We start from the raw sequence: 8532 nt of genomic DNA on the forward strand, positions 1-8532 counted from the left end.
TTCGGAGGTGCTGCAACTGAAGATCCCAACATGCATATCAGAAATTTTGTCGAGATCTATAGTACTTTCAAATATAATGGTAATACTGATGAGGCTATCAAGCTGAGGCTTTTCTCATTCTCTCTGAGGGACAAAGCTAAGGACTGGTTACATTCTTTACCAGTTGGGTCCATCACTACTTGGGAAGATATCACGCAAAAGTTTCTGGTGAAGTTCTATCCAATGGCCAAGACTGCAGCTATGAGGAGTGCTCTTACTCAGTTTACGCAGCAACAAGGAGAATCTATGTGCGAAGCTTGGGAGCGCTACAAGGAGATGTTGAGAAAGTGTCCACATCATGGTATGCCTGACTGGATGGTGATCACTAGTTTCTACAATGGTTTGGGGGCCCAATCTCGGCCCATGCTCGATGCAGCTTCTGGAGGCGCTTTGTGGGCCAAAAGCTATACTGAGGCTTATAATCTCATTGAAACTATGGCTGCAAACGAGTATCAAAACCCAACTCAAAAGATGATGCCTGGGAAGGCAGCAAGTATTCTGGAAGTTGATGCAGCTATAGCTATTGCAGCGCAGCTCCAAGCGCTGTCAATGAAGGTCGATTCTTTAGCCAACTATGGAGTAAATCAAATAGCTATTGTCTGTGAGCTTTGTACAAGCTCTCATACTACGGATCAGTGTTCTCTTATTAATGAATCTGTTCAGTATGTGAACAATTTTGAGAGATCACAGCAGCCTGTGCCCGCTATTTATCATCCTAATAACAGAATCATCCCAATTTCAGCTGGAGCAATAATCAGAATGCTGTTCAACAACCATATCAACAAGCTGCAAGTAAACAGTTTAATCCACCTGGATTCCGGCAACCTCAGCAATATGCTCAAAGGCAATAATATTCTCAACAAGGAGGTGCTGCTCCACCTTCTAGTGCTGATTTTGAGGAATTAAAGCTGTTGTGCAAAAGTCAGGCTGTTTCTATCAAGACCTTAGAAAATTAAATTGGACAAATAGCCAATGCCTTGCTCAATCGTCAACCTGGCATACTTCCCAGCGATACTGAAGTGCCAGGCAGGAAGGAAGCTAAAGAGCAAGTCAAAGCTGTCACCTTAAGGTCTGGAAAAGTTGCTGATGCTGAAAAAGCAAAAGATGGAGAAGCTGAAGTTGTAGATGAAGAAGAAAAGCAAAAGAAAAAAAGGGGAACCAAGGAAGACTACTATTGAACACACTCTGCATGAGGGTAATACAGGGGAGAAACAGCTCTATCCTCCACCACCTTTTCCTAAGAGATTGCAAAAACAAAAGTTGGACAAGTAATTTGGTAAGTTTCTCCGTGTTAAAGAAACTTCACATCAACATACCTTTCGCTGAGGCTCTGGAGCAAATGCCTAATTATGCGAAATACATGAAAGAATTCTTTCAAGGAAGGTGAAACAGGATGATCTTGATACCGTTGCTCTGACAGAAGAGTGCAGTGCCGTGCTGTAGCAAAAGTCACCTCCAAAGCTTAAGGATCCAGGTAGCTTCACCATTCCTTGCACCATTGGAAAGTTGTCATTCGACAAGTGCCTTTGCAATTTTGGAGCAAGCATCAATCTGATGCCGTTGTCTATCTTCAAAAAGCTGAATTTGCCTGATCCGAAGCCCACCTACATGTCTCTACAATTGGCTGATCATTCTATTACATACCCACGAGGCATCGTGGATGACGTGTTAGTAAATGTGGACAAGCTCATCTTTCCTGCAGACTTTGTCATTCTGGATTTCGAAGAAGATAAGAAGATTCTTATAATCTTGGGAAGATCTTTCTTGGCTACAGGTCGTACCTTGATAGATGTGCAAAAGGGTGAACTTACTATGAGGATGCAAGATCAGGATGTGACATTTAATGTGTTCAATGCAATGAAATTCCCTACGGAAGATGAGGAGTGTTTCAAGATGGATTTGGTCGATTCTACAGTTATTTCAGAACTTGATCATGTGCTAAGGTCTGATGCCTTAGAAAAAGCCTTATGGGGGAATTTGATAGTGATGATTGCAGAGAAGGGATGGATGACCTTCGGTGAGTCACCTGAGGCGGTCCCGCTGAGTGTTGTTCGCGAGTTCTATGAGAATGCCAAGGCCGACAAGAATGGGTTTTCTGTTGTTCGTGGGCTTACTGTTGATTATCAGCCCGAGGCGATTCGCCGTGTTATTGGGCAGCGAAAGGAAACCTCAGGATGAGAATTGGAATGAAAAGGCCCCTGAGGATTTTGATTCAGACTTGATTATTGCTACTCTCTGTCAACTGGGAACGGTATGGAAGTTTAAGAGGGGATCCAATGATTATCGTTCTTTCCCTGCTATCGCGATGAACAGTTATGCTCGTGCTTTGAATGCATTTATTTGTGCTAATATTCTGCCTTCTTCACATGCACATGAGGTTACAGTTGAGAGGGCGAGGTTGTTATTGGGGATTCTGAATGAGGAGTATTATGTGGACCTTGGTGAGTTCATCTAGCAAGGGATTTTGAAGTTTTTGAGGGGGAAGTCGCAGTACTCTATCCCATATGCCTCTATTGTCACCAAGCTGTGCAAGGCAGTTGGAGTCCAGTGGCCTTCTTCTGAGCAGTTGCAGATGTCGGCCGCTCCTATTGATTCAGCTACGATGAATGCGATGCAGGAGTGGACGGGTGGAGAGCCCAAGTCACATGGTTTGGGATATCACCTCCCAGGAGGACGTCCAGCAGCTGGTGCTACCATGGCTAGGTCCATTCAGGCTCAGAAGGAGGCAGGTTCTTCGAGAGGCCAGGGAGGAGATGGTTCGGGATTGCCTGATGTCCAATACATGAGGCTTTCCAGGAGGATGGATGCGATGTATGAGTCACAGAGTAGGTTTGCGCAGGAGCTCACCCTAGCACTTGAGACTGCATTTAGAGGCCTTGGAGCTGACATCCAGTGGTCCATTTTTGGTGAGGATTCTGCTTATCCACCTCCTGACACTCAACTTTCTGAGGGTGATGATGATGATGATGATTCTTCTGAGTAGGTATACCCTGTGTTCCATTCTATTACCTTCACCGGGGACAACGAAGATTTTAAGTTTAGGGGTGGTAGTTGAGGAACATATTTGTGTGTGTTATGTAGTTGCATTTTCATGTTAGTTTAGTTCATATAATTGCATATTTTTGCCATATAGTTTTATTTTATATACAGTTTTTTATTATTATTTTATAGCTTTATTTATCATGTCATATAGCTCATGCATATACCATGATCCCTTTTGTTTGGCTATATCAGTTGATATATGATATTGATGTGAGTGTAGTGATAGCGCTAGAGTGATGTTAAATCTTGTTAGGTTGGCATGCATGCTAGTAACACTTGTAATTTCACTAAGTCTTAGAGTATGCTTAAGGACTAGATTGTTGTGATGGTTTGATGGTTTTTGAGGTTAATCTATTGCTTATGCTTAGAATGTATGATAGGCTCTTAATGATAAAAGGCATGACAGGATAAAATTGGAGTAAAAATTGGAATTCATTTCTAGTTGTGGCTAGGCGTCAAATGGCTAGTAGCCGGCTCATATTGTATACGAGTAGTCTAGGGTTGAGCAAGATGGAGCGAAACACACTTGCTCAGAAATTGAAAAAAAAATATAAAAAAAGAAAAAAAAGAAAAAAAATGGTTTAATGCACAATTGGTCACGAGTGAGCTCTTTGGTATTCGAGTTATTAAGTTCTTAGGGGACTTTGTGCCTAGTGACCTAAGGCTTTTATAGTCTGGGATCCGCTAACCTAACGCTCACTAAATGGATACCATTGCATAAGTTTTTTGTGGACCTCACTCATTGCACGATCAAATAAGCATTTGTTTATTATGTTGAATAAAAGCATGATTCCGCAATAAACTCCAATGATGTTGAAGTGTCATAAGTCATTTTGTGTCTAGAATATATTCTTTGTATAATCTTGTGATTGCCTTGAGGATAATTAAGTTATGGTGATTGCTCTAGTTTCGAAGCATATCTATTAAGCATTCGCACACACCACGTTTCTAGTTATATGTTAGCTTGCGCGATTTGATTAATCTTTAGTTGCCTAATTGCATTTGTTGATATGTCATGTGTTGGTTGGTTTAGTCATTGCGATGGGGATCGTTGCATTCATATAGTTTGCATCCATGCATGTTTTATTCTGTTTTTGAGTCTGTGCTGCTTGAGGACAAACATTGATTTAAGTTTGGGGGTGTGATAAGTGGCATTTTATACCACTTAGAGCGTCTCATAACGGCTTAAATTGATGTCTTGAACTCGAGTATTTTATGTATTTGACGCGTTTTTGAGTGTTTTTGCATTTCACGGTATAACTTGCTTAAATAGGAGGATTTCATCAAAATAAGCCTAAGGAAGTACTTGGGATCAGTCGCGGGGCATTGTGTGAAGAATTCAGCAAAATCAGAAGCAAACCTAAGAATTTTCCAGAAGGGTTGCAAGCGCCCGCCTGGAAGGAGCAGGCGATCACCTGGTAGCAGTTGCCCACGTGATGAATGCAGGCGGCCGCCTGGGTGCGGAAAATCAGATACTGGAATTTATAATTCGATTTCTATTGGGCTTCTATTAACGTTGGTTCTTCTGGACTCTTATATAAACCTGTTGGGGAGCCATTTTCAACAATAAGTAACAAGGATAGAAGATCAAGAAGACCGTTTTAGCACACAACAAAGAAGAAGAGGAAGCATACATTTATCTTGTGATTCTTTTAATTCGTTGTAACAGTGGATGCTAGTTTTCTTTACTCTTTGAACCTTAATACTCTCGTGACGTACTTCTTTGTTTATTAAGTATTTTTATTAGTTTATATCGTTGTGTTATTATCATGTTTTCATATGAACCCATGGTGACGATGAGTTCTATTATGGGTTAATCGTGATCATGGGATCATAGCGGATTTACTATAGATTTCTTTAGTTAATTGTTTAATACCTTGGTATGTGGTGATTGTATGATATCTAGCATAGGTTGTGCTTATTCGTCTTATGTGCGTCGTGAACATGTAAGATATGTTGTTAATCTCTTGTGAAGCGACAGTGAATCTTGAGATTTAGAACTTGCCATGCTAGTATAGGTTCATGTATTGTATGCATGATTAGTGGGTAACTCTAACCGTTTTACTTGCCCTGTGTAATCATAATGAATAACTTGCGCTTAAATCGTTATATTGTCAAATTCTGTAGACATATAGGGTCTCAACATAATTGATGCCTATTCAACTTCTATCTTAATTGTGGATGCTTGGTAGAATGGTATTCGTACAACAAAAGTTGGCGTTTATCAGTTTCGTGTTGTTCGATTAATATCATCACCATTACATGCTAAGGATAATAACAATAACTATTGAATGAAGTAGTAATGAAGTTATGGTCTCATGTGTGTTTAATATTGTTAATTCAAGTGTTTAATTCTCGTAGTTAATATTAGTTAATCAATCTTAATTGTTATTGTCTTGACATTGAAGAGTAATCATACATTGGTTAATAAGTGTTAATTAAATATAATTAATCAGAGTCTCTGTGGGAACGAACTAGAAATCATTCTATATTACTTACGAACGCGTATACTTGCGTGATTTATGTAGCGTATGCTTTGTGCCTAACATTTGGTTTGATAGGGTTCGTTGTATTCTAGTTTGACTGGATATCTTCTTCCTATTTATTCTCAAACAAACTCTTTCAAGATAAACCTATTTTGAACTACTCAACACTTATCTTTATCAAGGTTTTTTCTCTTTTAACAAACAAATTATCCTTTAATGACTTATTTAAATTATTTTTCAAACAAATCAGTTTTAACTTTATTTATCTTATCCATTATTTGAAAATCAAATATATTAGAACTTGTGCTCATATATACAACTCTGGCTTTCAGATTTTAGACTAATGCTCTTCACGATTTATCCATATACTTTCTGAAAACCTTTCTTGTTTTATATATTGAATATCCAGTTGACAAGAATATAGTTTGAGTTGTAAATAATTATCTTTATACATTGCGTGTATTTATATCAACTTGTGCCGGTTTGTGGAATTTTTTTTATTCCAGAGGATTAGCCAAGGTAGCCAGTGCGCTAGGTCACAACAGTAGTGCTAGGTAGCAAGTGTGCTAAGGGAAAGAGTTCTTTCGGGGCTATCCATTTGTAGTCAAAGAAAATATTGTAAGTTCTTTTATTGAAGTTGATATAACATTCTCTTTGCTAGTTTGCATGGGGACTTGGATATAGGCTATAGACTAGGATTAAGGGCCGAACCAAGTGAAAACTCTTGGTGTTCTGCATTGTTCATTTTCCATATTACTGCATTTATATTTCCACTAATTTATATTCTGCAGATCGATTGAGACTGTCTTATTGTCTGTATCATTCGTAAAGGGCCTGCCCCATTTATAAAGAGACTGTCCCATTTGTATTAACAATTAGATTATCGAATATAAAGATTGTGCCTTTAAATTTCATTTGGTATCAGAGTAGGTGCATTTAATTCTCTGTTTAGTGTTTATTTTTCTCGCGATCCATGGCTCAGTCAGATAGTTATTTGAATAATTATCCTCCATTTCTTGACAGTGCTGAAAATTATAACGACCGGAAATTCCGCATGAAAATTTTCCTCCAGCGTGATGCTTTTGAATGGGATGCTGCTGAAAATGGCTTTACGGGCTAAATGAAAGATGGAAAACGTAAATCTCTCAAGGACCTTTCTCCTGAAGAAGTCAATTATATGAATCATAATGCTAGAGCTATGAATTCACTTCTTAATGGAATAGTTGCTACTGAGTTACATAAAGTATTAGCTTGTACCATGGCTAAACAAATATGGGATACTATCAAAGTCAACCATGAAGGTACATCTAAGGTACGTGAAGTAAAACTTAATATGCTAATGAGTGATTATAAAGGTTTCAGGTTGGAAAGAGATGAAAGTGTCAAAGTTGCTCAAGGAAGATTCTTGACCTTGATGAATTCTATATCTCTTCTGGAAAGGACTATTCCTCAATCCGAAATCAGTCGGAAAATTCTCAGGGCTATGCCAAAGAAATTTGCTCTTAAGGTCACCATAATGCAGGATTCGAATATTATTTCTACTATGGACACTCTTACACTCTTCAGTGAACTGTAAGAATTCGAGAATCAGTTACGCAGAAATGATAAAGAAGATGATGTTCCTCAGAAAAAGACATTGGCACTTAATGAAGATGCAGATGAATCACCTGATGATTCCGAAAAGGAAATCGCACTCCTGACCAAGAAGTTCCACAAATTTCTTGCCAAAAGGAATGCATCAAAGCGACCTATGAAATCTCAGTTTCCAAAGAAGGATTTCAAGTCTAATCCCAGCAAAGAAAACAAGACTAATTCAGGCAAGGATACATGCGTCAAATGCGGGAAAAAGGGGCACTTCAAAAAGGACTGCTAAAAAGAAAGAAGAAAGCATTGCTTACATGGAGTGATGATGACTCTGATGTGGAGATCGACTCAGATGATGAAGTTTGTTGTGTATATGTTGTGTACTTGATGATTTCATTAACAAAACACCTTGGTAGATTTTACTTAGTGAAAAATGTAGCACTCGACGGATTAGAATTATAGTCCCGACGGATGACTCAATATAGTCCCGACGGATGATGATTTATTATCCATCGAGTGAGTAGCTTATGTAACAATAAGTCTGTAGCACATTTCTGCATACACATTGTTTAGATTCTGTATATAGTACTCAAGTCATGTTGACTTTATCTAGATATGCAGAATAGGTTGATTAATTGTACATAGATGATGTCTTGTAATCCTGCATAAATGAAATGAAGTCAAGTGCCAGATTGCTACCGGACGAATAAATAACAATGCCATTTGACGGATGATCAACTAGACAATCCGACGGATGATCATGAACTCGACGGATGATCATGAACCCGATGGATAAAGAATTCAAACATCTGTTGACAATGACAACACAATTACATGCATCGAGTGTATGCAAATGGAATGTGGAAGCCTATTCAACTGGGTTTTAGAGAACAAAGAAGCATTGCCATTTCCATGCTATTATGAAGATATTCAAAGATGCTGGAATAGAGTAATGAAGTAGCATAGTATTAGACTTGAAAGTTTTTGTTTTATTATCTTGTCTTATTACTTTGTAATCTTGGTGTTATATAAACCAAGAAGCAGCAAATAGAATAACTAACTAAGCAACAAAGAGAGAAACATTTGTAAGCTATATTCTTAGCATTTCTCTGCACTCTTAGTTGTTCAACATTTGTAAGTAGCTGTGAGCTTTTTGCTACACAGAGTTCTCTCGATATATATTATATATCTCTGGTGGATACATTCAAATCCACCAGAAAGTTTTTAAAGACTTGTGTTTTGATTCATTTGAAGTTATTATTCCGCACTCTGCAAATCAATTCACACTGATATATATATTTAAGTTAGAACAATTTTATTTAAGAAAAAGGTTCAAGAATTCCATTCAACCCCCCTTCTGTAATTCTTGTTGAATTGTTAA

The 8532-nt window shown here is 38.2% G+C and overlaps 1 non-coding gene across 1 annotated transcript; it reads right to left on the reverse strand.

Moving 5' to 3' along the window:
- Positions 1–237: 237 nt before the first annotated feature.
- Positions 238–344, reverse strand: LOC141675433 (small nucleolar RNA R71). Its single transcript, XR_012556086.1, has one exon. It is a non-coding gene; the product is annotated as a small nucleolar RNA R71 (small nucleolar RNA).
- Positions 345–8532: the final 8188 nt, after the last annotated feature.

The sequence above is a fragment of the Apium graveolens genome, chromosome 7 (assembly GCF_009905375.1).
Source record: "Apium graveolens cultivar Ventura chromosome 7, ASM990537v1, whole genome shotgun sequence".
In the NCBI taxonomy this organism is placed as follows: Eukaryota; Viridiplantae; Streptophyta; class Magnoliopsida; order Apiales; family Apiaceae; genus Apium; species Apium graveolens.